General features: G+C 38.5%; 1 protein-coding gene across 2 annotated transcripts in view; it reads left to right on the top strand.

Annotated features, from left to right (window-relative positions):
• Positions 1-480: 480 nt before the first annotated feature.
• Positions 481-27,298, top strand: part of SULF2 (sulfatase 2) — a 148,856-nt gene continuing 122,038 nt past the window's right edge. The window contains exon 1 of one of the 2 annotated variants that reach the window (XM_031047015.2): positions 481-591. The gene's annotated coding sequence lies outside the window, so the exon portion shown is untranslated. The remainder of the gene's footprint in view (positions 592-27,298) is intronic. The other variant, XM_031047017.2, reaches the window with a different exon arrangement.

Consider the following 27,298-nt stretch of genomic DNA (forward strand, 5'->3'; position numbering starts at 1 on the left):
GGGCTGCCCGGGGCGGTGCCCAGCGCTCTTCGGGGCACCCCAAGCCGAGCTGCTCTTCCCTCTGCCCTCGGCGGGCGGGGGGAGCTGCGGGTGCTGTGCAGGGGAAGGGCAGAGGGTGCGGAGAGGAGAGCGCTGAGGAGAGGGGCGCCAGCCCTGAGGAGGCGGCGATCCTGAGGTAAGTGGGGGCGTGGGGGCGGGCACAGCCCCAGCTCTTCAGGGTACAGAGGGCAAACAGCTCCCCGGGTGGGGGTCAAGCTTCCTCTTGGTTCCCCACCTCCCCGGCGGGGTGCTTGGGCGGGAGCCCCCCGGCGAGGGCGGCGGCAGCGCTTGGAGGAGGCGCCTCGCAACAGATGGTTAAAGCCGGCTCCTCGCCGCGGCCCGCATTGGCCGGCGGCGCGAGGAAGGGCGGGAGGGAGTCGGCCCCGCGCAGGGAAGGCGACGGCAGCGGCCGGAGCTGCGCGGCCCCGCGGCGGGGAGCAGAGCGCGGAGCCCCAGCCCCAGCTCCCTCGCTGCCCGCGCGGTGCTGAGGTGACCGGTTGCCCGCCGCGGAGGTCGCCGGCGGGGCCGGGCCACCTGTGAGTTGTCTGCCCGGTGGGTGCTGTGAGTACTGCCGCCTCCGAGCGCGGCCGGGCTGGGGCCGCCGGGAGGGTTCTGGCGGTGGGGGCGGGAGGCACGGAGGGATCGACTCCCCACCGGGGTGTGCGCTTGGGGTGGGGGAGCCGGAGCTGCCGGCTTCTTCTCCGGTTCAACCCGTACAGTACGAGACGGGGAAGGTGTGGGGGGAGACCCTCCCTCAGGCGGGAGGCTGAATCACTGTCGGGGAGATTTTAATCACCTGTAAGTGAGGAAACCCCCGCTCCCAGTCATCCTCCCTCCCTCCATTCCAGCTTCGCCGGTGTAGGCGCTTGTGGTGAGTAGTTACCGGTGTTTCGTCCTTGGCGCTTTGAGGAGCGGGAGGCTCTCAGGTGGGGAGCCGGGATGCGGGGGAAGTGACTCGCCCAAGGTCACGCCGTGAGGCAGTGACTGGGCTGGGAGATAACGTGCTCTGTGCTAAAAACTTGCGGTTCCTGCTCCTGTGCTGGGCTGTTCAGCAGCACTGCCAGGCTGCAGGGCTTCAGGCGTAGACGTGGTAGAGTTGTAGGTTGGTCTCTAATTAGTTTGTTGGGGTTTTTTTGTTGTTCTTTTTCTCCTTTTAAAGAATTGTGTATGGATGTGAAACCGTGCAGGGATGCAGTGTTTGTGTCAGCTCCCTTGCTTTCTCCAACCTGTGAGCATGTGAATGAATGCCTCAGTGCTTTTCCGTGACTAACGTTAAGTTTAGTAGATTACAAACAAACTGTTGATGAAAATACGATGTTTTTTCTTAGGTTTTGCCCTGGTGTAAGTAATGGCTTCGCTATTAACAGTGAATGTCTTATCCTAGGACAGTGTTTGTGAAAAACCACTTCGTTGGTCAGGTGTCGACTGCACTTGGAAATTAATCTGCAGTGTAATGGCTTTACGCTTAGTGCATGTGAGAGATGTAAAGTGTGGTGGGCCATGCTTTAAGAATTTACACACTGGAGTATAACGTGATTAAGAGTTCTCTAAAAGATGCAACTGGAGTAATTGTTTTAGTGCTAGCTATGTGTGTAACAATTCTCACTCCTTTCCTCTCCAAATGTAATTTTAATGAGTTTACAGAATGATATTTTAATGTAGTTTGTCCCAACTAGTCTCAGCGTTTCTCTCTAGTTTCTCATTATGTGGGAGTAAAACTGACACATGTAAGGATGTTGTTTTGATTAAACATATGAAAGTCCTCCGAGTCAATCCTCTTTATAGAATTTGATTGATTCTTGCATTTCATATTGTATCCTGCAGCACTGAAACTTAAAAATTTTACATGTGTTGCTCAAAAACTTAACCAACCCGGTGCTATCGTTCTCAATTGTAACTTAACTGTCTGGTTGGTTTTGGGGGTTGCAGAAGCAGAATATGAGAGAGATTTAGGAAAACACTTAAAGCATTAGTGTAAATAGGACAGCTTTATTTTTAATCTGTATTGGGGAACTCAGATGAGCTTTGGGCTCTCTTCAGCATAGATCATGGAATTCAAGGAGAGGTTCCTGGTATCACGGGATTTGATTATTATAGTTGTTCTGTGGTTTGAATATTGAGGGATTTGTATGTGTTTATTTCATTCAGAAAATTCAGTGTTATTATCAAAGTATTTAGTGGATTCCCAGTTCCCCCTTTTCCCCTTGCTGCTATAGATTCCTTGCAAGGAGTCTTTTTTTCGGTTAATTTCTAGCTGAAAGTGTTTGCCCTTGTTGTATAAAACCATCTTGATTAGTTTGGTCTTTGAATATTTCTTTTTTTCCCAGAAGTGTAGGAAAATGTCATTTTTCCACAAGGATAGCTAATATTATTTCATTAAACAAAATGTGAAGTTGTAATAGGTGATGCTTTGCTACATCTCTGTATGTTTTATTCTTAAGAAAGTACCTGTTCCACTGCTGTGACTTTCTTGGAAGCATTTCTGTTATGATACCAGGTGAGAAGAATTATCACTGCTTATATAAAAATAAAAAAGTACAGGTAGATGTACTTGCTGTCAAATTTGCAAATATGATTGATGTAGGTATCTGAATGAGTAAGACCCTCTTCTGTTGCAAATGAAAACAAGGTGATGGAATAAAACAAATAATTTTGCCGTGTAATAGCAGATGTGTGTTTCGGAGATGCAAGATTTAATACCTAATATCTCGAAGAACTTGACAACTTGGAAAGGGTGTGAATTTATGTTTTATCTTCCCTTTAAAATTGTTTTTAGAAGTAATTAATTTCAATTCCTGGCAGCTCTAACTTCTTGCTCTGTAGGTAGCATAGAATGATGAAACTATTGTCCAAATAGTTGTAGCCCCTCATAGAGAGACAATATTTATTTTTCTAGTTTTCCTTGTCAACATCCTTCAGCCACCTGAAGATGTAGCCTCACTGTGAATTTGAAATAGAGTAAAATTAAGATCAAGAACTGCTGCAAACCCATCAGAGAATTTTGGTTAAAGATGGTGAGATTATAACTCTGTGAAGAATCCTCACTGCCTTTGCTGGTTTCCATGAAGAACAGATAAAACCTGCCTTTCAAATCATCCCTTGCAGTGCCCTTGACAGAATACATTCTCATTTTTATCAGTATGTAGCGCCACTTTCTCAGGCTGGACTGGACATTTTGGAAAATGAGATAGAGGCCTACATTTCCAGTATAAAAATTGATGTGCTGGTATGCTCATGTATTTGAGAATTTCTTGTGTTCATTCCAGTACATGCCAGATTTAACTTGAAACCTGAAAAGCTGTAATGAGTGATTTGGTATTTTTGTTGTCTTGGTTTTGTTTTTGGCTTGTTTTGGGGTTTTTTTCTCCTTTTCTTTCTCCTCCCTTTCCCATCAGAATTGGTCTCTTAAAGACTTGTGTTTTTTGTTTAACTTCTGGAAGTTGTCTGCATTTCTCACTATTGTTCATTACTTGTTAACTGCCTCTTCTCTGGCTGTCCCCACCACTCTGCTTCACTGCTTGGGGAGAATTTCTGGAATGGTAATGCAAGTTTGTCAAAGGAGGATTTCAACTAAATAGTGGTTGACCTCTGTAGGAAAAGATGTGTAATGTTTCTGAGTTCCATGAAAATGTTACTTGTCTCAATACTAGATAGAACTATCCCGTTCTACAAATACAGATGCTGCAAGTGTAAAGGTCTTCAGAAAGAAGCAACATCCAAAGAAGTGTTGCTTCTGAGGCAGTAAGAACATCTCAGTAAAGAGAAATTTTTATCTTCCCTCTTGTAGTTGTACTTGAGTTCTAGTGCTCTTGTAATATGTGAGATGTGTGCTCAGATTGTGCAGCTGCTGTGGGATTCTGTGTGATCTTTGCATACTAGTGTATACGGTAGTCTGAACCACAGCTAAATGCAAACTTCTATGTTCTGTATTAGCATACTTGTGTATGCACTTGAGTAAGGTGCTTTTTCTCTTTTTTTTCTTTTTTTTTTGTGAATGCGGTAGTTCAACAGTTCAGCCTGAACTCATCTCTGTGCCTGTGTATGTATATATATGTATGTATGCATATAAGAAAATATAGGGGTGTGTATTTGAGTTCCTATTTTCCAAATCCTGGTGAGCAAGATTTCTAGTTAAAGTGTTTGAAATAATGTCTTCTTTCGATAGTTTGGTGCTCAGAATATCATGATCCAGAAGAGAATGAATTAGTGTGAAAGATCCAACAACACTATCTAGTTAACTTTGTTCAGATGAACCTGTCTGTAAGGCAGAATGAGATTCATAAAGCAGGTATGACTTCTTAGTTTTACAACACCCTGTTTTATGCTGGGAACCTTTCTAACACAGTTTCTACATTTGATGTAGAAAAACTTAAGCTGAAGTAACTAAATGATGATTTGATGATGAAGACGTATGTATGTACAGTGGCATGTTGGCACCTGTAACTTGGTCTTGTTAGAGCAGTGATATTTTTCTTCTGCTTTGAACAATGTAGAAATCTTTTATTAGCTAATATCTGCAATGAGCTTATCCTTAATTTTAGTTTATTATTTTGTATTATCTGTATTTTCTAGATTGGTTCACCTTCCATGGTAAAATCAGGATAGCAGCTCACAGTGAGGTTAAGCAGTTTGTGGTGAAAGAGAAGTTTTGATGTGTAAACACTATTACTAATTATCCTTATTTAATGTATTTTTGAAGAGTGTAAAAACAAAATATATCTATTAGGCTGCAGAGTTGTCTCTAATCTGCATATAGTATTCTAAACGAAGGTCATAACTTTGTGGTTATGGGGAAACAACTGTAAATATCAATATCTCAAGAAGCAACATAAATACTGGATGAAGTCTCATTGCTCCAGAGAGACATGTCCAATTTAGAAATAGGCAGTACCTTTTCCAAATTCCTAAAAAGAAAGCAATAGAAATGTCTGCACTGTTTGAAGATCTGAGACAGTGATCATGGTAAAAGGCTGAAATTATTGATGCCTGAGGTAGGGACATACTGTAAACCAAGATTCTGTTGTAATCTGACAGTTCTGACCATCTCTGTGACTGAATTATTGGATATGACTACCATTTAATAGATGGCTTTAGTGTGTTTAAGAACTCGTGTTTTCTAGTAGTATTTGGGAAAGGAAAATTGTCAACCTTAAAGATGCTGAAATATGGCAGGAGATTATGTTCCTCACAATCTGGAAACTGAATAAGTAAAACTTCAGGTGGGTTTTTGATATAAGCAAGTCCTGGTCAATTGACCTGTTATATAGATTTTTCTTAGATCTGCTTATGGATTTAATATTCTGGATTCTGTCTTCTCTATGCTTGAAGTGCTAATATCAAGTTCTTTATGCATCCTTGTCTGCAGTGTTGTCCCTGCCTGCTACCCCAGAATTACTGCCATACAATGGGGGAAACAAACACAGGTCAAAAGGTGTGTGTTTTAGGGTGGTGTTTTTTGTTGTTTGTAAAGTGTTAATAGAAGAATCATAAAACAACATGTTTTATTTCCGTGACTGTGAAAGGGGTAAGAGGATGCAGCCTTGGAAGTGGCAGCTTGCTTCTAAGGAAGGTTGAAGTACCGAAGCCATAATGCTCAGTGGATACCTAATAACTAAAGTTAAAATCCTTCTTCCACACCAAATATTTAAAGGGACTCATAAAAAGAAAAAACAAAAAGAAAAAAAAGGGGGGGAGGGGAATGTGTGTTTAAAATCACCTGATCTTCACAATGCTTTATCATTCAGCTTGATTTATTTCTATTCCACTGTTCCTGTTTTGTTTTAGTTAAAAGTAATAAATCTGTTGTATCGTTATGATAGTGTTAACTTCAAACCCCAGTACAAAATTATTTTACATGGAAGAGTAATAAGGAAATGTATGCATCTTCTCTTTAAATATAATGACACGATCCTGTCATCTGAATTTAAATTAATGGGTAGTGAACAAGGTTGTAGTAAATGTTGATATGTCTTCTCCAGTAACTGTAAGAAAAATATTTCTGCATTTCTAGTAAGTCATACCTGCAACCCTTTAGAGAAGAGTGTTGTAAGGAGTGTGAATGCTGTTTTTTCTTAGTACAGTTTAAATGGGCATTTCAATACATGGTTGTATACAGTATCTTCTTCCTTCCCTTTTTATTTAATCTTGGAATAAATCTTTTTAATCCTAAAATCACTTCTGCCGAATCTATTAACATCTAATTCACATCCTTGAACTTGATTTAGGAAATAAGTATCTGTTATTGACAAATGCAGTTCCCTTCTGCCACTTTTATTTTGGGGTACTTTCTGCACACAAGTGGGTTTGTGTATTACAAATTCTGCTTAAAATCCATATAGTTCTAAAACTTTATAGTCTTCATCAAGCTTTATTTTCCCTTATGCTCCAGTGCCAGCAGCATTTGAAAGGCTTGCAAAAGAACCTCTGGGTCCTTTATGTCATTCCTAGTCAGAGCAAGTGTCTAGAGGAGTTTGGTGACTTAGAGAAAAATAATATGATTTTGCTCTTAGAAAGCTTTTATTCATAGACAATATGTGTGAAGACAAATTACTTAACAAAATGTAGCTCAGTTGCGTATACAGAAGGAAGAAAAGGCATAGTTGAAAGTGAAGATAACACTGCAATGTGTCTTGTGCCATCTCATTCATTGGGTAAATCTTTGGATCTTGCTGTACATGTAGATATACTATGATGCATTTGTTTCTGTGATCCACTTGAATTCTTTTCTGACTGCTCAAAATCCCAGCACACAGATAAAAGTGGAGGCAGCTGTAAGAGTGTATGTAAGTGAGCTCCAATTAATGACTCTAAATCTCTATCAAATGATCTCTTTAGTCACACTTGTCTGATAGTCTAACTACAGAGTCAAAGCAATCTTTAAACATTTTATTGAATTTCCTTGCATGTGATCTATGCGTGGGTTATCTTCTCTGTGCTGTCTGCTGGAGAACAGACTTGGAAACAACAGAGCTTTGCTATGATGCAAGACCCTGTAGGGTCTGTAGCTGCGTGTGCTGTGATATTAGTGGTGTTAAATTAGCAACATCAATGATATTAACTAATTTGTTCATTCAGACTGTGACATTTGTTTGGTAAAAGGATCATTAAACACATGCAAACATCCTATGTGCAGTGAAAGGTCTTTGGGCCCTGACAAATAATAAATGAGAAAATTATAGGTTGTAGGAAAATGTAAATATCATTCTTTGGAAATCCATCCTCTGGCAAGACAAAAATGTTCCCTTTAAGCAATTAAGGATTCATTATGTTCCTTTCATATGCTTGAAGAATACTGAAGACTATTTTACATACTTAACGCATATCTTGGTGTCTCTTCCTTTCTTTCAGGCACTGCTGTTGAATTGGGTTTTGTTAAGCAAGTATTCCAGCAGTGCACTGTAGAAAAATGCTGTAGCCTCAATTAACTTCTATAATCTTCTGGATAATTTTGAGCCTGTCTTGTGATTTTCTTATTAACAGCCTTAGTTCACTTTTTTTAATCATCTGATATGCAAGAGATTAAAGTAGGGGCTCATGCAGTAAGTCCCTTTGCATCAGATGAGTTCATCTAATATGAAGTTGCATGTTAACTGATGAATCTATTTACCATGGTTTTAGGGAAAGGCTTAATCTAGTTTCAGATGAATCTTGTGACTTTCTTACTCTGTATGTTTGTAACTATATAAGGATTTGCAGGGTCAGGTTAGAGTGCTAACATTGCCAGCTTCAGGCCATTAAAGCTTCAACAATACGATGCATTTGCTTGTTACTTGGTGCTGTTTGAGTAAATTTTACGGCTTCCACATCAGTGTTCTCAACAGGGACTGAGAACTGTACTTGAGCCACTGCTGCTTATCTCATTAAAACTATAGCTGAAGTTGCTGTTCTCTCAACCATTAAAACCAAATTGTGAGTTCATCCTGCTTTTACCTTACAGTATTGCTGAGTCAAAAAGAACCAGAGAGACTTGATAGTTATTATTTTCATAATGACCAAAATAATTTTCAGAGATTACGAAACTTTTTGCCAGTCTTTACTAGAACAGATATAAGTATTAGAATAAGTTATACTAAATTTTTAAAACTTAAAAATGGCTGAAAGATTTAACTTTTGATTAGCTACCGACAATATCCTTTTCCCTTCCTCTGGAAGCTGGATTTGTGAATAACAACCCTATAAGGTTATTAAAGATCTATATAAAACCAAACAAAACAAAGAAAAAAAATCTAAACTCAACCAAAGAAAAAACAGGCAAACAAAACCCAAAATAACCCCCCAGAAAACCAAACCCAAATCACAAAACAAGAAAATTGGACTGATAATTCCTTTGCAGCCCAGAAAGCCAACCATGTCCTGGGCTGCATCAAAAGGAGTGTGACCAAGAGGTTGAAGGAGGTGATCCTGCCCCTCTGCTCTGCTCTTGTGAGACCTCACTTGGAGCATTGTGTGCAGTTCTGGTGTCCTCAACATTAAAAGGACATGGAACTGTTAGAACAAGTCCAGAGGAGGCCACGAGGATGATCAGGGGACTGGAGCACCTCCTGTATGAAGACAGGCTGAGAAAGTTGGGGCTGTTCAGCCTGGGGAAGAGAAGGCTGCATGGAGACCTCATAGCAGCCTTCCAGTATCTGAAAGGGGTCTATAGGGATGCTGGTGAGGGACTCTTCATTAGGGACTGTAGTGACAAGACAAGGGGTAATTGGTTAAAACTTAAACAGGGGAGGTTTAGATTGGATATAAGGAAGAAGTTCATTACTGTTAGGTTGGTGAGGCACTGGAATGGATTACCCAGGGAAGTTGTGAATGCCCCATCCCTGGCAGTGTTCAAGGCCAGATTGGATAAAGCCTTGCATGGCATGCTTTAGTGGTAGGTGTCCCTGCCCATGGCAGGGGGGTTGGAACTAGATGATCTTAAGGTCCTTTCCAACCCTGACTATTCTATGACTCTATGATTGACTGGAATGTCTGATACCTCTGTTCTTGAGTTTAAAATCTTGCCAATTCTTTTAGGATATGATTTCCAAGCTATTAAGGCTTGTAGTTTGATGTATGCCAGTGTAACAAATAGTCAAGCACACTCTATGTCTATGGTTATTTGGATGCAGCTGAGATGTAGCACTCTAAATTGAACTTTGTAAATCTGATTCAGAAACAAGCATATTAGGAAAATGTTGTCCAGCACAGCAGAAGTTTGGTGTTTTTTTTTTTTTGTTTGTTTGTTTTTTTTATTAAACACTTTCTGAAATGTGAAAAGGGAGAAGAGGGAATGTGAACAGATCCTGAATTTACAAGACTTGTGCAGGAAAGTGTTATATATGCCCCAAGCCATTTTGGTACCTGGAGATGAACAGAGCCCCTTGGCCTGAAATGAAACGCCTCCCTCATGTAAGTCTTTGGCTATATTTCTAGAAATGGAAGTTCTGGTTTTCATCCCATATTTTTGGGAGCTGTCAAATATCGACTTCTTTTCCTCTTAATGATCTATCCTGAAAACATAACACAGGACCTCCCTGGGAGAAACCTAAGTGGAAGTAGTAAAATTATCTATGATCTAAAATAATTACTACCCCATTAAGGAAAGACTGAATTAGTCTCCTGGATGATAAGCCAAACAGAATTCCTTCTTTATTTAAGACCTAAGACCTTAAGAAAGCCTTTGTACTTCTCTTCTGTCTTCTTACAAAGTAGGGTGTTGTGTGACTTGTTTCTGGTGATCTTGAGCAGGGGGTCCTTAATAGGCTTAATAGTATGAACTCGGTATTTCAAAGAACAGGAATATACCCAGTGAAATTGAGGCTCCTTATGAAGACTTTAAAATGCTGAAGAGAATCAGAAAGGGAGAAGAGCTCTATGCACTTCCTTTCTCCTATTTAGCAAAGGTGTAGGTGGGCTGAACTCCAGGGATCCCTTCTTTTTTGGATCACCCTGTGATCAGGTTATACTTCATTGGGTTGCTGAGGTGTAAGTATGCAATGCTCCTACATGGTTATTTAAAAAGTGCGAGTTGCTCATTAGAACCCATTATCTCTCCATCAGTGTTATGCAGAGTTTTAGCAGTGTATGTTAAGTTTTAAAATAAATCAATTCCAAGACTTTATCAGATCCTGCTTATGGTTTCTGCACAGAATTCTTTGAGTAAGTAGTCTTTTGAGTCTTTTGATGTTTGAAGTATTTCTACTGTATGTGTAACTGCTTCAGTTACAGAAGCCTTATTTTAGGTTTGTGTTTCATACCAAATTGAGTTAGACCTGATCTCTCAATCTTAGAGTGTCACTACCTGGATGAGTATATTTATACTGTAGACTCTGTTTTACTTTATCTCTGATCACAAATTCCTGATACATAATGGAGACAGTGCAGCTATGGTGGCAGAGATGGGTTTGACAGAACCACCTGAGATGGGGTTCAACTTCTTGGGTTTATAGCACTTGATTATTTTCAGGCTGCTTATACTATCAAGGAAAGTTACTTTAAAACTAGCTGAGGCCAAAATCGGCATTGTGATAGGACTAGTAAGACCCTAAAAGTGTTATTTGTGGGTAATGTAGTGAGTAGAAGGATTGTGGTGTCCTAGGTATTAATTATAAAGATGTCTTATGGAAGAGGCACTGATACCAGGCTTACTTCTCAGCAAATATAAATATTAATCTTAAAGCAGGATTTTAATTTTTCCTATTTTCTTTGGTATGATATTAAGGAAAGGGAAATGTGTGTGTACACACATGGAGTAAATCTGCTACAACCTAGGTAGAGGTTAATTGAAAGACAGATTTCCTGTCTTGGATTAAAAAAAAAAAACAAAAACAAAACTCTTTGCAGTACTTACTCCTGCTTGACTCTGTATGTATATAAAATATATAAGGGAAAACTTGCTACTATCAGTTGTACTGCAAGGTATTTTTGTTCTTGTTTGAAATAACATTACCTTGCCAGCCAGCAGAATTTTAGATGCTCAATAGCTTTTCCTCATGCTAGAACTGTGTTTCATCATGCGCATACTTAATTCAGTTGTTGTCTTTGGATCTTGGGGCAAAGGCTTAGGTATCAACATGATAATGCTGGTATCTCTACTTTTATTAATCTGCATGTGCATGCATTGCATCTGTGATGATGAGACAGCAGTTGAAGTGTTCAAGATGCTTACTGGGAGCAGCTGCTTCTTAGAAATGCAAAGCCTCCTTCATAGGGCCCAGTCTTAAAACCAAGTGTGAGTTTTGTCTACATGTGGGATCTTAAGCAATTGTCCTGTGACAGGACTGAATTGTGGAAAGGTAAAAGGGATATCTAATTTGTTAGAACAGAAATCTACTGTAGTGGCTAGCTGGGATTTTCCATGATTTTGCCACAGTCATGCTAGAGTTAGTTGATTCTTTCCACTGCATACCATGTCCTCTTTGGCTTTTCCTTTTGTTTTTTCTCCCCTACCCCCTAGAATTAGTAAAGTTGCTATACAGAAGCAAGGACTTAGAATGAGAAAGGGTTCTGAGAAGGTTCCTTTAGATAGTATATAAAATAAAACTGGAAACTCTCTACTTGGATCTTGGAAATCTCAGGTGACTTGCTAAAGGACCATGAAAATGATGCTGTCTTCTGAATATTCTATGTCTTTTATATCAGGTTACTGCTTATCTGGCAGATGTTCCTGGACTGAGAATGGCATGGTGTGGAGGACACCGCAGTAAAAGTGCTTAAACCTCCTTTTTGGGGTATATTTTTACTCTTCATAACTCAATGTATTGCATTTATCATGTGAATGATTGAGGGCATATCAGAAAAATAATGATGGGATACAAGAATATGGGTCTGACTTTATTAAAAGCTGTTATAATCACAATGCAAAAAACCCAACCCCAAAATCCCAACTTCTGCATATGTATCACTTGATGGCTTATTTAAAATAATTTTGAAGAAGCAATGTCTGAAGCTTTTGGATTTGTTGAATTATTATGATTAGATGTTAAGATAAGTAACACAGTGCTATAAATGCAATGCTCTACCACTGAAAAGGTTTTGCTTTATGACTTCACCTTTAGGAAAAGTTTCTAGTTCTTCTCAAGGCATTAAAACTTGTATTTCTGCTGTAGTTTTGAGTAACTACAGGGGACTGAGTTCCATGTAACTCCTTAAATTTTTATACCCATTCCACTGATTTAGAAATATGGGTGTTGTTAATGAGAAGTATGTGTACATCATGGATCTAAGGAAGAGTGCAGCTGTGGAGATTATCTTAAAATCAGTAATCTTTCAGCATGGTCTGATCTTCTAGAGATTGAAATATCTGCTTCTTAGTGCTAATAAAACAAATTCTTCAATGCAGAAAACCCTAAACCTCACGGTTAACAGGGAAACTTAATACATGCTTAAAGGGCTTGTGAGTTTCAGCCTGCTGCTTTTATGGATGCAGAATTGTTGCCGGAAAGATTCCAGTTCAGCTTGCAACATAAGACTCTAGCTTACATAGGATGAAATGGAGCTTCAGTATGCAGGCATCTGAAGCGGAAGCATAACTGCTGTCTTTGCAGGGAGTTCTTTGGTTCTGTTTTCAGTCAAATACCTGGTAGATGAAAATTGTTCACTTTCCAAAAACCACTTGCCACAGGTGAAGCTAGTGTAACCAAAGGCAAGGAAAATGTCTCTAGATTCTTTGGTGGCTTTTAATTCTTTGCAAGAACCCGGCGTAATGTCAGTTTTCTTGGTCTCATCCATCAGCAGCAGGTACTATTTACACTTGAACAGTCAGCTATCTGATTTGCAGACAAGAAGACCTCTGCCCATCAACTATCAAGATTAATTCCATTAGGAACTGGGACTCAGAACTTCCAGAATTCCAGGGCAGGCTTTCCTTGACTGAAGTTTTCACTCCTACTGTGTCCTGAGGCTGTAATTTCTGATCACTGACAATTTTAAGCCTCATGCTAAACAGTGAGGCTTTTTTCACTGATACTTTTACTTGAATTTGTTAGGGTGGATTCAGAGCCAGCAGCAGGACTTGACTGAATTAAGAGTGACATGTCTAATTCTTGGATTTGTTATTATTCAAATACTTCTGAAATAATTAGCTTTAGGCCAGATGCTTGGCTATTTCTAGTCCCCTGCCATTCCTATTTTGCTTTAAGGCAAGAAATAAGGAATTCCTTTGCATAGAAAAATTTCTAGCATAGATCTAACTAACATCCATATGTTGGACTTACTGCCTCAAATCCCATTTCCTGATTTGCCACAGATGCATTGAAATATCCCTGGGAAGGTGCAAAAAATACTATGTTTGTTGGTGATCCTGTCTGCTAGGAAGTCCTGTAATGGGGAGGAAGAGGAGGGTACCAGCACCGTGTTTGATAGTAATGTGTCCCCTGGCTATTTTTTTATGTTTCCTTCTGCCCCCACTGGTGCTTGGCTACTTCTGGAAATACAACCTTGGATATTTGGATACCGTTACCCATCTTGTCTGTGGATTGTCAGGTATACAGCTGCTCTGTGGAATGCAGTGCAACTAAGCTAGCTTCAGATGAGATTCCTCAAGTGCTGAAAGCAGTGTCCCTGTGTTAGTGGCCTGAGCAGAGCTCTGCATTTACCTTGTTTGGCAGACCTTGGGGCTAATATGGCTCCATTACTTCGAGCTATTTGCGTATCTCTAAACTGAGCTGTGATCTGTGGAAACAGGCATTCTGGATTTTGTAGATTCTCTGCACTCTTGGAATTAGCTTTTATACAATTTGTTACTGTGTTATTGTATGCTTAATACATTTGAGTATCTCTGTTTAAATTTTTAAGGGGAGCTGAAATATCAGTTAAGTATTGTATTGATTTCACTGGAAGCACAGAGCTCTACAAGTTGTGGACCAATTAGGTGTCCAAATGGAATTTCAGAATTAAGCTACCTTCAAATTGGTATCTTTTTTCTTCTCTCCAATCTACTGATCTACCAGGGTAATCTACTGGCTTTTAATAATGTCTGTGAAGACTTCTGAAGATAACTAAATAAGAAATAAAATCTCCTAGTCTTAAAGAATAACCATGTGAGGTTATCAAATGAAACTGGTATGTTTTAAAATTTGTGTTCAGTTAGGTCAAGATAAAATAGGTCTTTTCTACCACTATAAAACAGTAAACAATTTTTCTGGGGGGTGTATAATGTAGTGTTGCAGTTGTTAACTGCTGACCCTGCCTTTACACTACAGGAATTTTTGGAACTATGAGTGAGCAGTCAAGCAGAAGCCAGGCTAAAGCAACAACTCTGAATGACATCTCAAAGCAGAAAGAATGTTTTCTGATAATGGAAGGCATTGCCTATAGAAACGGAAAACAAAGGAACTGTAGTGTATTCATAATCTTAATTTCTGAAAGGGGTGCATGTGTGTTACAGGTTTCAAGTTATTTAGAGAACCCAGTGAGAAATGATGGTGAAGCTGGAGCTTCCAAGGCTTCCAGTGTTTTCTGTGACTGCTGTGGTGGGTAAGCTAGGTAACTCCCTTGCTTTAGTTGCATATGTAAAGAAATTCAATGGAGACTGCATATGTGGCAAGGAAACTTTGTATCAAAAGCGGAGAAATTATGAACATTAAATTTGAACTCTTGATTTACATGTTAGTGTATGCTGACTGCTAATCCTTCATCAACTAATGTGTGGATTAAGGATGCTATTCTGTGATACTAAATAACACAATATAAGCAGGCCAGTAGAGCAGGACTGTTGGTCCTGAGCACATTACATCCTTGATTTTTGTTTTGTGGTCTTTATACCAGTTCTAGTCTGGTCCTTTCAGCTGAGTTTGAGTTCACATTTGTAGTAGGTTTTAAGTAGGCATCTAAGGTATATCTTCCAGCTTATTTTCATACAAAAAAGTGTCCCATTTATGTGCTTCAGGACAGCTCTGCAGCATAAGCCAAAGCATAGTAAGTGCAGTTGGGAAGTTTACGTGCATGACAGATAATAAATATATACGTTCTTTACATATATATATATATATATATATATATATATAACTGAGTTAGTTAAGAATTTCCACTGAAATACACGTTTTCCATGTATGTTGTTATGCATTGAAAGCCTTCCAGAATAGTTTTGTTTTCTAAAGGAGCAGTGAAATCAAACCAGAAATACTGACTTACAGAAGAATGTCAGTTTCACAAATGAATTCAGTCAAGTCATGATGTCCCCAATGATGTGAGGAAAACCATTTCAGAAATGTTGCATTAAAAATTAGTCATGCTGCCAGTGTGGAGATAGTCTGGTTTAATTTCTTTAGCAGGTTTGAGATGACATTAGCTGCTCACATGTTGAAAGAATAACAGAATAACCTTTTTGCTTTACTCTGGTATAATCTTTTCCTGATTCACTGGAAACAGGACAAGAAATAATGGCCTTAAGCTTCACTAGAGACTAAGGCTAGAGAGTTAGACCTTTTTTATTTGCAAATATGGAATAAATATTTTGGAAAAGAGGCTTGAAACCTCTGGAGCTTTAAAGAACAGGTAACAGATAGGGGCCAAGTGGGGCATACTTGGGAGAGCTAGATGGATTGGACAATTGCGTCAGGAAAACCCTCTAGATCTAATCAATGATGAGCAATAAAACATTAGTCTGTTGTCTGTGAACAGTGATCCATGCTTTTAATTCTTGATGTGCAGTCTGAGATAGAAACAGGGTGTGACTAAAATCTCAAAATACAGTCAGCATTCACTGTAGTAAAGTAAGAAGCTGATTCCTTTTTCTACATCTGAAAAAAGATGACAGATTCCAAACTATTGAAAAGTGTGGTTGATTTAAAGCAAACCTAAATCAAGGTCTGAATTTTCCAGTGTGCTAATTGTCCTTACAGACATCTTTAACAGCCATATACATACAAGTATTTTGTTGGCCTTGGGGCTTAGTGCATACATCCTAAATCCTAAGGAATGCAGAATTTGCATGTTATAGTATTAAGTGAATTTCTGTTTATGCTTTTGAATTAAAAACCAACCAACCAAAAAAACCCAAGCAAACCCAAAGCTGAAATAAAATTCAAAAGCATCATAGGTAAACACAGTTAAATGTCTTTCAAATATCTGATCTCTTTTAAAATGTATTCCAGAAGCTGATTTCAAAAGATCCCCTCCGTGGCTTTGTCTTGGTGACTCACTGCATTTGACTGTTGATCGCACTTTCAATTTTTTTGCTGCTGAGCTGGTCTCAGTTAGAATGAACTAAACCAATTTGCAGATCAGGATTTGAAAACAGTGAAGCACAATATGCCACTTTCTGTACTCCTGAGTTCTCGTACTCCCCATCCCTTCCTTATGCACTAAGAGAAAACGATCTGTCTAGTTTTAATTTATTTTGCACAACACAAACTAAGCTTGTTAAGTTCAAGGCAATTAAAATGAAATGTTTGAGCATATGTCAGCTTCTCAGAAACTTGTATTGTGTAATCCAGCACTTCACTACTCTGACAAGCTGAAGGAATGTTTCCAGTAAAGGTATCAGTCAGAAGTGAATCATCATCTGTGGGGAGAGGAAGGGGGGGAAAAAGTGTCAATTTTGTCCTCTAGGAATTAGGCTTAATTTACTTTTGGGTGAACTCGGGCTACCTCTAGAAAGGTTATGACCTAGAATAGCCAGTGACATTGCAAAACAGTGTCTAGGGTCTTTATTGTAGTTATCCTCTGTATTTGGCTGACACAGGCTAAAATCAGCAGCTGAGGAAGTAACTTCCTCTGAACCTTTGATCCCACATTCTGCTGCTGCTCTAACAGTAGCCTTAGGAAGAGTACTGTCAGGCTTCTCTTGCTTAAATGTATCTTTAGTGTTGCATCATGTTCTGAAGGAAATAGTTCAACATTTTTTGTACCATTATATTATCTCTTGTTGAAGGAAAAGTTGTTGAACATGTTCTGTATTATCCTCTTTACTTTGTGAGCATGTGTTCTGTAGAAACCATTGATAGAAAAGCTATTGCACTTTAAGTGGAAGCCTCTGAACATATCAGCTGTCTTTTGTAGTAGAAGCCTACTAGGTGAAACTATTTATTGCGCATATTAACTTGTCATTTTCCTTCTGAAGTAGGATTTGATCATTAGATTACAGTAATCCTATTCTTGGCTCATAAATTGCAGAAAATATAAGGCTGAGATCAACATCATTTGGATGTAGAACAGATAGTACATAGTTTAGTTAAACACTAATTTCATTTATTTATTTTGATTTTTAAATAGAATCTTGGTGTAACTTTCAGCAGGAGAATTCCTGAGCCACATTCTTGTATCTCTGCAAGAAGTAGGCAAGGAAAATATTGGCTTTGCAGGCTCTTGAAGCAGGTACTCTATGTTTCTAAATTCTGCGAAAGCTTCATGCTCATAATAAAATCTTTTTTAAAAAAAACTTAGTGTAGAGAATTCAACCAAAAAAAAAAAATCTTGACATTTTTACTTTGGTTTTGTTTGTTTATTGTTTCTCATCCCATTTTGGGACACATTTGACTTAAAATCCATTATGCTTAAGTTGCAAAACCAGAGCATTATTTTGCTTTTGTTGTTGGAACTGCTTAGATACAGATTTTTGAGCTTTTCTATAGTTGTACAGGATAGAATTAACTGGTTCATGAGATCAGTTACGTTCTAGCCAGTGGAGCTTTATGGCAATAGCCAAATAGGGAGGCCATTTACATGACATGCAAGCTTCTCTGACCCAAACTATGGCTGCTGTCTAATACGGGACTGTTGCTTGGCAGCTTTGTTTCTTCTGAGCAGTGTTTTGTTAGTATATTGGCTGCTTCGACAATTTGCTGTGAAAAACATGATCTCGCATCCATGTGCAGGCAGGTTGGTTTTTTACTCTAGCAAATTGTACCTTTTTCTTTTTGCTTTCCAGTGTATATATACATCTTGGTGTTCTATTCATGGCCATACAAAGCTTTAAATAGAACTTGGCATTTGTGTCTCTCATGAATCATGCATTCATCAGCATCTGTGATACATTATTAATCTTGAATCTTCAGATTCAAGTTGTCACTGAAAACACACGTCATAGCCTGTTTTAATATTACCAAGACAGGAAAAAACCCCAGCAAAATCATCATGACACTTACTTTTGAGTGGCTTAGAGGAAAATTGCATTGTTCTGTTTATATTTATGAAAGCTTATGTACTGGGACACAGGTGGAATAATATTTAAGGAGGGAGATGGGGTACACAGTTGCTTGTTTTAACATTATTCACTGAGAACTACCAGTGAAAAATAAATTCGAAGAATTACTTTATTGTTCCAGAATGCAAATGCTAGAGAATGGTAGTGGTTGCATAGGGGATAAAATAAAGAAGATGTAGAGCCCAGTCATGTAGTCACTGCAATTGGACTGCTGGAGGGACAATTTTAAGATTCTTAAACAGATGCCCTTGCCAAATAATAACTTTCAGAGGTAAAACTGGAGAAGTTTTAAGATAAACTTTGCAAGAAGTTAGACATGAAAGGACTTAAAAAGCAGTTTAAAGCTTTTGGTCTTTTCTGCTGTCTGTGCTGTTCTTGGTACACACCATTGGTGTCTGCTGATCCCGTTCCAGGACTTCAGGTTTCGATTTACAGTGCCTACCTACTGTTAAGATTATAGTCTGATTTAAGGACTGGTACCACTAAAGATCAGTATGCTTGTTGAAGTTATCTATTTGAGGTGTGTGCTTGTGTGGGAGCTGTTGTGCTTATGTAGGGGAGCTATTGGGAGACTTCCAGGTGTGTGGTGGGGTAATGTTGTTGCTGTGGGAGATATACTACCTGGATATTCAGCTAAAAGAGGGCTTGGAAAATTCCCAGCCAAAGTAAGAAAGGTAGCTGCTGTAAATGGAAATGTCTGTTCAGAGAGCTACAAGGAGATAGGACAACTGGACCATCAAAATAGATTTGTTGCAGTGCTTGGCTGGGGTGTGCAGAAATGGTTCCTTTGGCTGCTGAGTAGGACGTGTTTGAAACCTCCTTATTAAAGGTAATGGAGAACTTTCTCCTCCCCCCTCTTCAGCTGATGCTTCCTGAACAAGAAAAGGCCTTGTGTTGCTGTGCACAAATACCTTGTTTGAACAAATGGAGCTGTTGCTTTCTCGTTCTGTAATTCAGGCCTTGATTAATTACATGCAGTTTTAACAATGCAATTTAGATGAAGCTGCAGTATTGAAGCAGAATGACTTTGAAAATTGAACAATTATTGCTAAAGAGCTACTTGCTTTTTGATTGACTGATGTACTTTAAATTATTTGCTGGGTGTTGTGGTCACTGGATACTGGCCTGCATCAGAATACAGTGCCTGTATTGGCAAACTTATTCTCAAGTCTAGCACTGATTTAACCTTGACTTGTTTTGCACTAACTTTGGATTTTAGACTGAGTAGGAGTTGGTTGGCATTGAATCTTTATACTGGATTATTATTTAAATGAAAAGGTGGTATTTTATAATAGCCTATTTGAAGGAAAATGATCAGTTCATCTTTAATGTCTGGCACTAAAAAGTTCAGATAACACCTAAAATTTTGGCCCTCACAGTCCCCCTGTTCAGATACTGCAGCTTGGTTCCGATGTGTGATTACTGGTGCATCTTCTCTGCAGCCACTTCTGATGTTTTGGCTTTTTTTTTCTTACACAACAACAAAAGAGAAAGCATTAAGAACAGGTGACTTGCTTCAAACGTGACAGCAGCCATGGATTAGGGCAGTTTTAGAACTCCTAACAGACAAAGCTGGTAGTCTCATCATTAAACATGATGTAGCTACAGCTTTCTTAATAATTTGTGCAGTCTTCCTGAGACCTTTTCTTTAGTGCAGACTTCCCTAAAATGATGCAAATCTGTTGGATACAAACTGGTTCTAAATGTCTAATCTCCTGCATACTGTTAATTTTTGCTGCTTCAGCTATTGAGCTCTTCCTGTTACAGCTGTTGTGATATTTTGTTCATAAAAGACTATTGAGGCACAATGCCTCTGCATGTGTTATTTAGGCCCTGTTCAGACTCATTAAACCCCAGGGTTTTGGGCTTTTTCTTAACCCATATAAGATTTGTAGACTCATGTATTAGTTACTTTCTTGCAAGTCCTCTTTTGTGAGTTACTTTAATGCTTTCCAGTCTATAAAAAAACCTCTTAAAAAGGCAAAAAAGCAGACTGTATCCAATGTTAGATATTTGGTATTTGTGTGTGTTTGCATACTTGTATTCAGAACCATTGAAACTGTGTGCATGTGTGTACACTGTACTCTGTTCCATCAAAATAATGTGAAATAGTTAAAAGTGGTATGAATCATAATGACAGACTTGGTGCCTCGGTATCCAAGATACGTTAACATGCTGATAAGTTACTTGTTTTCCTGCTGTGAGAACTGGTTGCTGTATTTGATTCTTTAGCTGAATACAAACTAAATTAAATCTGCAGTGACCTTTATTGTGCTCTAGCTAATGACCCAGTTAACCTCTGGTTAATTTTCTGTCTCTTGGTGTCCTGGGAACAGGGACATGTTTACTTCAGTTGCCACAAACCTTTAGAAATGTGCCACTGGCATTTATTATTCTAGAGCTGTGTGTTTTAATAGAAATTAGCTAATGGGCCATGGGGGTCTGCAGAAGTTGTAGAATGCCAATGAGGAGTTTTCTTTCATTTTTCCTCCACCCTGATTTACATGACTAAGCTTTTAGCTTTTCTTGGTTTTGTTTTAGTTTCTTGAGTATTGATCTGTCTCCTGTGGAGGAAACAAACTATTTGCTTAACGTGCAGGAGGGTATTATTGTTGGCAGCTTCCCAGAGAGTCCCTTCTTCTACATGCTTTAAATTGAACTGGAACCAGCACAGACATTGCTAGGGAAGTTTGCAGCTAATGTGGTATTATTGTTGCATGGCTGTGTTATACAAATAAATCTGAATATAACCATAAAATTAACAATAATGAAGATTTTTTCTAAGAACAGATCTAAATACCACTTTTCTGATGCAAATAGTAGGACTCTTGCAGCTGGGTAGGCTAATCTATGAAGTACACATCCATCTGCAGGAAATGAAGTTACACTGATACAACAGGCATCAGAACAAGGCATAATGATTATCCATACCCATTTGTGGTAGCAGTCCATATTGTCCATGTCACACATCTCTTAATTAATGCACAGTCAAAACCAAAGCTGAATCTTTCCTCATGCGTAGGAAATGTAGTGCTTACAGGTTGAGGCCTTGAGAAACAGCTGTTCTAGAGTCAGTCCTTTCTGCTTTGTCTGTTCCTTGAAAATTTTAACACATTTCCTTTGGAGATTAAATCCTTTTTTTTTGTTTTACCCATGGCAGCAACATGAACAGGTAGAAGCAGCTTCTTGAGTGCTGAGCCTCGCTCTCTAGTATAGCTGCTCTGCAAAGGCAGATGGAGACACTGCTGCAGCAATCCTGAGCCCTTGTTGGCCATGTGAACAGATGGGTTTGAAGGGGGAGTGGGAAAGCTTGGGCTGTTTTGCTGAGCTATAGGACACTTGTTCAGACTTGTAAGCCTTATTTTTGGGACTTTTTGTGACCTGAACATCACTTCTTGATGATCATATGTTAAAAATATGCAACACTGATAGCGACAGGAGGATTTTCCATGCAGAGTGTTTTGGGAACTTGCTCTGTTCAGCCTGGTGGCTTAGATCACCACACAAAATAAGCAGTGTCTGTGCTCTGTGTGTGCCTTGGGTATGTTCTGTGATCTTGCTAGAGACCGGCTACCTCCATCAGCTGGGGAGAACTGGCATTCTCTCTTACCTGTCCTTGTTTCATTGTTGGCTGTAAGAAAAAAAAAACAAACCACAAAAACCCAAAAAACATCAAACATGAAAAACAAAACCCAAGACGGGATTGTACAATCTTTATCACCTGTTCTGAAACCATTGCCATCCAAATGGGACTTGGCATGTATTCTACCTGGTATTAACCCAAATTTTTTATGTCTTCTAAGAGCTTATTTGTAAAGGATCCACCACATCATATCCTACTGGGCACCACAACCCTTTTCTTCCTTACTGTAAGGAGGGAGAAATTATGACTGTAGAATTAACACTAGTGGTGGATTGTTATGTTGTTACAGTGAGGTTTTGTACCTGAGCTTGAAATGATGAGTGTGTCGTGTATGCTCCTGGGGTGATTTTATAAAGTAGTTTTTTGGTTTAGCTTGTAACAGAGTGCAAAATCTCAACATCTGTGTAATGGTTTGTTTGTTTTGTTTTTTTTTTCTTGAGAATTAAGTCTTAATGAAAGGAACTTTAAGTTGCAGGACATTAAAGCCCTCCCTCTTTACCAGCTGGAACATCTTGAAAATGAAAACTTTCTCTGTCAGTCATCAGAGAGTACAGGGAATTTGATGTACAAAGGGAGCTACAGTGCCCCACAGCTTAGTCCCTGGTCTTTTCTGTTTATGAGCTTATTCTGTCAGGGTCTGTTAGTTTTGGTATTGTTAGCGGTTTAACAGGATTTCAGAGTTGTTGGTGGTCTCCATGGGTCCTTTCCTTATTTAATCTCTGAGTACTCCTACTGCTAGAAGAAAAAAGCAACTGTGACTGAGAAGATTGGAATTACACACAGTGTAATTCCCTTATTCATAAATTTATAAGGGAATTGCTTCTCTTGGTTAGCAGTTGAGAGGAATCACCTTACAAGCTTTGGTAAGAGAGGGAATATACTTTTCAGGCATTTCAAAAATTAAGCTTAATGATACCTCTTGTCTTGTTTAAAAATAAATCAACAAGATAAGTTATTGCTGTGTAGATGTATGTGATGTTTCTATTAACTTGTACAAATCTGAAGTTGGAACTATTGAATCAGTCTAAGAAGAACTTGTTCAAAGTAAGGGCCTAACCTGAGTTCCTTCAAACCCAGGTGAGAAAAATATGTTAAGTGTATTAGGCTATGCTCTGGCTAACATTCTCATGTGGATGTGTTCTGATGAAGTTTTGTGATTAAAATGAGCTTTGCCCTCTTGTTGAAGGAGCAATCTGACATCGTGTATTCAACTACTATCACAAGTGGGTTTTGAGTACCTTACAGTGCAATGAATTGTGATCAACTTTTGATGACGAAGGTATGGAAGCATAAAAAAGATTAAGGAAAAAGCTAAAACACTTTGAAATTGGATTTCAGAAAGAAATGTCAGAAATGCTGTTCCCTGACTTTTATTGCACCTCTAATTGCAGAAATACAAATGATATTGTGATTTGAATAATCATAAGAGATTTCATATAATACTTGATGAATATATTAATAATCTCTCTGAACTGCTTTTGCTTATAGAAAAGAAATTAATGTTCCTAATGGTTCTTTAGTTCAAATACTTAACTGTTCAGAGCTTCTGTTTTGATGCAGTGTGGTTCCTGTGGTGTGGAACTTAAGGAGAATTTGGATAATACCTCTTTCAAAGGACTAAAAATACTTTGCGTGAGTGTTCTGTAGTATAGGTGTGGTAGGAAGAAGCTAATGTCACATATTTGTGCTTGAAGATAATTCTTTTTAAAATGTAAACCCTGTAATGGAAAACAGTGGGTTTTTTGACTAAACTTTTATTTAAAGACAATTCACTAAAAAATAGAACAAGGTTTTGATCTTACAAACATGACAATAAATCTTAATGGCATTAATGGATGTATATGTTTAGCCTGATGGATAGAGTTACCAAAACCTTCTTCCCAAAAGTTAAAATGTAAATTGCCATATAGCTCTAAGGGTAAGCAGTACAGGATGTTAGTGCTGGTAGTTTATGGATACTGATTCAATTACTATTCCCAAGATTTAGATAAATATGTAGTGTATTGAAATCTGTGCTGTTACGGGTGTCTTTTGTGTTTAAAGAGTATATCTAAAAACTCTGGAGGAAAAAAGAAAAAACCAACCTAGAACAAAAACACACACCCCCTCCCCCCCAAGCTTTGAATTGCCATCTGCTTTTTTTCCTCTTTTCTCTTCTTCGTGCTTCCTAATTATTGTGAATGGTCCATTTGCCAAGAGGTTTTCAACACAGATTTCTCCTAACTCTGTGAAGCCTCTTTTCTTCAAGGCAAAATTTAACAAGACGATGTGCCTTTTCCAGGTAGAGCAGACACTCAACACAGTGATTAAGGAAACTTTTCTTAAACTACAATGTTTCCCTAAACCACAGCAGTGCAATAGAAATCCCTTATTCCTAATCTTTTATAGAAAGAATAGAGCATGACTGTGTCAAATTTTGTTGAATTAGTTTTCACAGTTTCAGCCCTTGAGTACATACAGGATCACTTCATTTTTTTTTCCCCATCCAACTGGTTTGAGGACTGCAAATGTCACTTTTCTGTAACACCTGACTGTGAGTGAAACTTGCCAAATGGAAAAGAAGGTATAAGGGAAAATTATTCTTGGTTTGGAAGGTGGGGAGAGTGGTAGATGCTATGTCCAAGAGTTTAATACCAAATTTCATCTCTTTCCCTGATATTAATTTGGAGTCAAGTGACTTCTGTACAGTTTTACTAGGATGCTTCAGTATAGAGAGAAATGGTGTTTACTCTTAGATCTTTAGACCATTTCTCTTTGAAGATGTCTTTTTTACCATTCAGGCAAAAAGTTGGCATTTAGGCAGGTTTACTTTATTGTATTTGTGGGCCCTTCCTATGTATGTTTTAGTGGGGTATTCTGGAGTTCTGATTATTTCACATTTATTACAACTCATGTGAGGTAAAGAAGACAAAAAAAACCCCTACTTATTTATCCTTTTCAATTCAAATTGAGACTCAGTTCATCTGATAAAGGTGAGTATGCCACGTGTGCTATATAGGAGCTGCACTGAAAGGCCTCTAATTGGACAGTGTGCACTTCTGAAGGGACCCCTGGTAGACCCAGGAGGTGCACATCTCCCTTGCTGTTGCGCAGCACTGTGGCTGCTTCTGTCCTCAATACTGCGTCTCAGATGCAGCTGGGGAGATTTCTGGCCAGCAGAGGAAAGGAGAAACTGATGTAGAATAACTGTGAGGTTTGGGAAGCCTTTGCTTTTAACTGTTGCCACTGCATCAGGATGCTTGACTGAGCCACAGTGAATGTATGTGTGTGTTCCTGGTGTTTAACTGAGGGATGTTAGTGGAGGCAATAGCCATGTCAGTCATTCAGTGTTGTTTTGGCTGTAGTTACTTGTCCAAGGGATCCATATATTTCATTGTGGGGATATCTGTGTTACAGAAATTAGGAATTCATAATTTCAAATTTACTGTAAAATGTTATAAAATGGGAGCACAAAGCCTAAAAGCAATTAAAGTGGAAGTGCTAGTCATTCACTTGCACATTGAACTTCAAGTTTCAACCCCACCATCATCATTCTGCATCTTTTTCCGATATGGGCTGCAAATAGAACTAAAAGATTTTTCTAGATTTTTATTAAAACATGAAATCAAAAATATTTTTAGACTGTGGGAACAGTAACTTCTCCAGTGCTCACTTCAGATACCACCTTGCCATGCCTCAGGCATTAGATACACACCGATAGAGAGAGGAGAGCTCCACGTTCAATATAAATGTAAAAAAGCTTTAGACGCTGCTGATTATCTGTTTCCTTGCATGAATAACTACAGCAGCTTGCAAATACCTGGGATTTGGCAAAGAGACCAAAATTGCAAATCCTTTGCAGTAGCACTGCACTCAGATTAAGTTCCTGTGAAATCTTTCCTCAGTCATTAATTTCACACTCAAGGGATAGAACCGTGGACAATTTATACCATATAAATCTTGGTTTAATAACAGCTTCCTTGAGCTTTAAAATGTTTTTAGGAATTTTTGGTTTTTGATAAGGAAATAGTATATAACACCTTCAGAGTAAATATAGCAGGCTGTGAGATGTTTTGTTTTACAATTGGAGCATCCATGACAATTTAGAGAATGCTGGGAGTGTATGGCCCAAAGCATATTATTCTAACAGTTCAAATTCTATTTACTGTGGCAGTTAAGAGCAGAAATAACAGCTTAAATAGCTTATTAACATCTGCTTTATCTTTATTTGGAAAATAAAACTTGTTTTTGCAATATTTTATATGCAACAGGAAAAAAAAAGATAAAGTGGTTTGTGAAAACTGTAACTGATTTTTTTTTAAATATATATAATATTTTAATGTAATTGTCATAGGGGCTTTCTGCATCCTTTTCTTTGAAGAGCAGGTTATCAGTGGTAGGATGGGACACCTGCCCTTGAACCCAGAAAGTTAGGGGGAATATATATTTATTTTTAATTTATCTAGTCTGAACAATTGATATTAGGAAGTTATGAGGTGTCTAAGAATGAGGAAGTGATAATAGGACTTTCAGCCAATATACTTGCTGTTTATTACTTAGGTTATATTGGGAATATGGTGGGGAGAATTTGGTTATGTGGTATTTGGTTTTGGTTGGTTAGTCTTTTCGTATCAGCTTCCAATCTCCCCAGTATATAATGCAGATATGTGGTTTTCATTGCATATTTATTGCTGGGTAGATTATGCTGAAATAAAATACCTTAAGTGTATAATGATTGTCTTGCTGCTTTTTCTTCAGGCATTCATGTTCTTTAGAAAGATGGAATCCCAGATACATTCATGGTAAATTTAGAGATGTGCTTCAGCTGTTTCTCTCCTAGTATAGGCTCCACCTAGTATAGGCTCTCCTAGTATAGGCTCCACGTATACAAGTCAAAATATTTGGTTGTTCAAAAAAAAAAGAAAAGATGAAACAGAAGTGACAGCATTGAATACAACTTATGAAAGTAGAAAAATTGTCCAAGTTGTTTTGTATTTTACGTGTTGCTAGGCAAATGCTTTGTGGAGGTTGTGACTGAATTAGGTTATTAGTCATAAATGGGATGCCATAGATGAGTTGTATTGGTTTTTATTTATTCATTATTTTGTTTCCTGTGGCTTTTAAAACTCTTTTTTAAAATTAACATTGCAGATGCACACTGTAAGCATGGTAGTGCTGCAGCTTAAAATGCCTAAAAATACAAATATGCTTCTAAGATAACTCTCTAAGTCTGTTACTTTAAATGAACCAAGGACCAATATTTTTATACAGAGATGCCTATTTAATCTCTATATTCTGCAGATGATGTTGCCTTCTTTGTATTTCAAAATGCATGAGACTTGTTGATCACTTGTTTTGAAATTGCAAAGTTACTGTAGATGTGACTACATTTGTGACAATTCATTATTCATATGGGAGTCTGTGTGACCACACAGTTCAGGTGTTGTGTTTGGTTGAACTACAGCTAGGAAGTTGTTAGCATATTGGTTAGTATATTGCTGCCACTGTGGCCCCCA

The sequence above is a fragment of the Melopsittacus undulatus genome, chromosome 10, assembly GCF_012275295.1.
Source record: "Melopsittacus undulatus isolate bMelUnd1 chromosome 10, bMelUnd1.mat.Z, whole genome shotgun sequence".
Classification (NCBI taxonomy): Eukaryota; Metazoa; Chordata; class Aves; order Psittaciformes; family Psittaculidae; genus Melopsittacus; species Melopsittacus undulatus.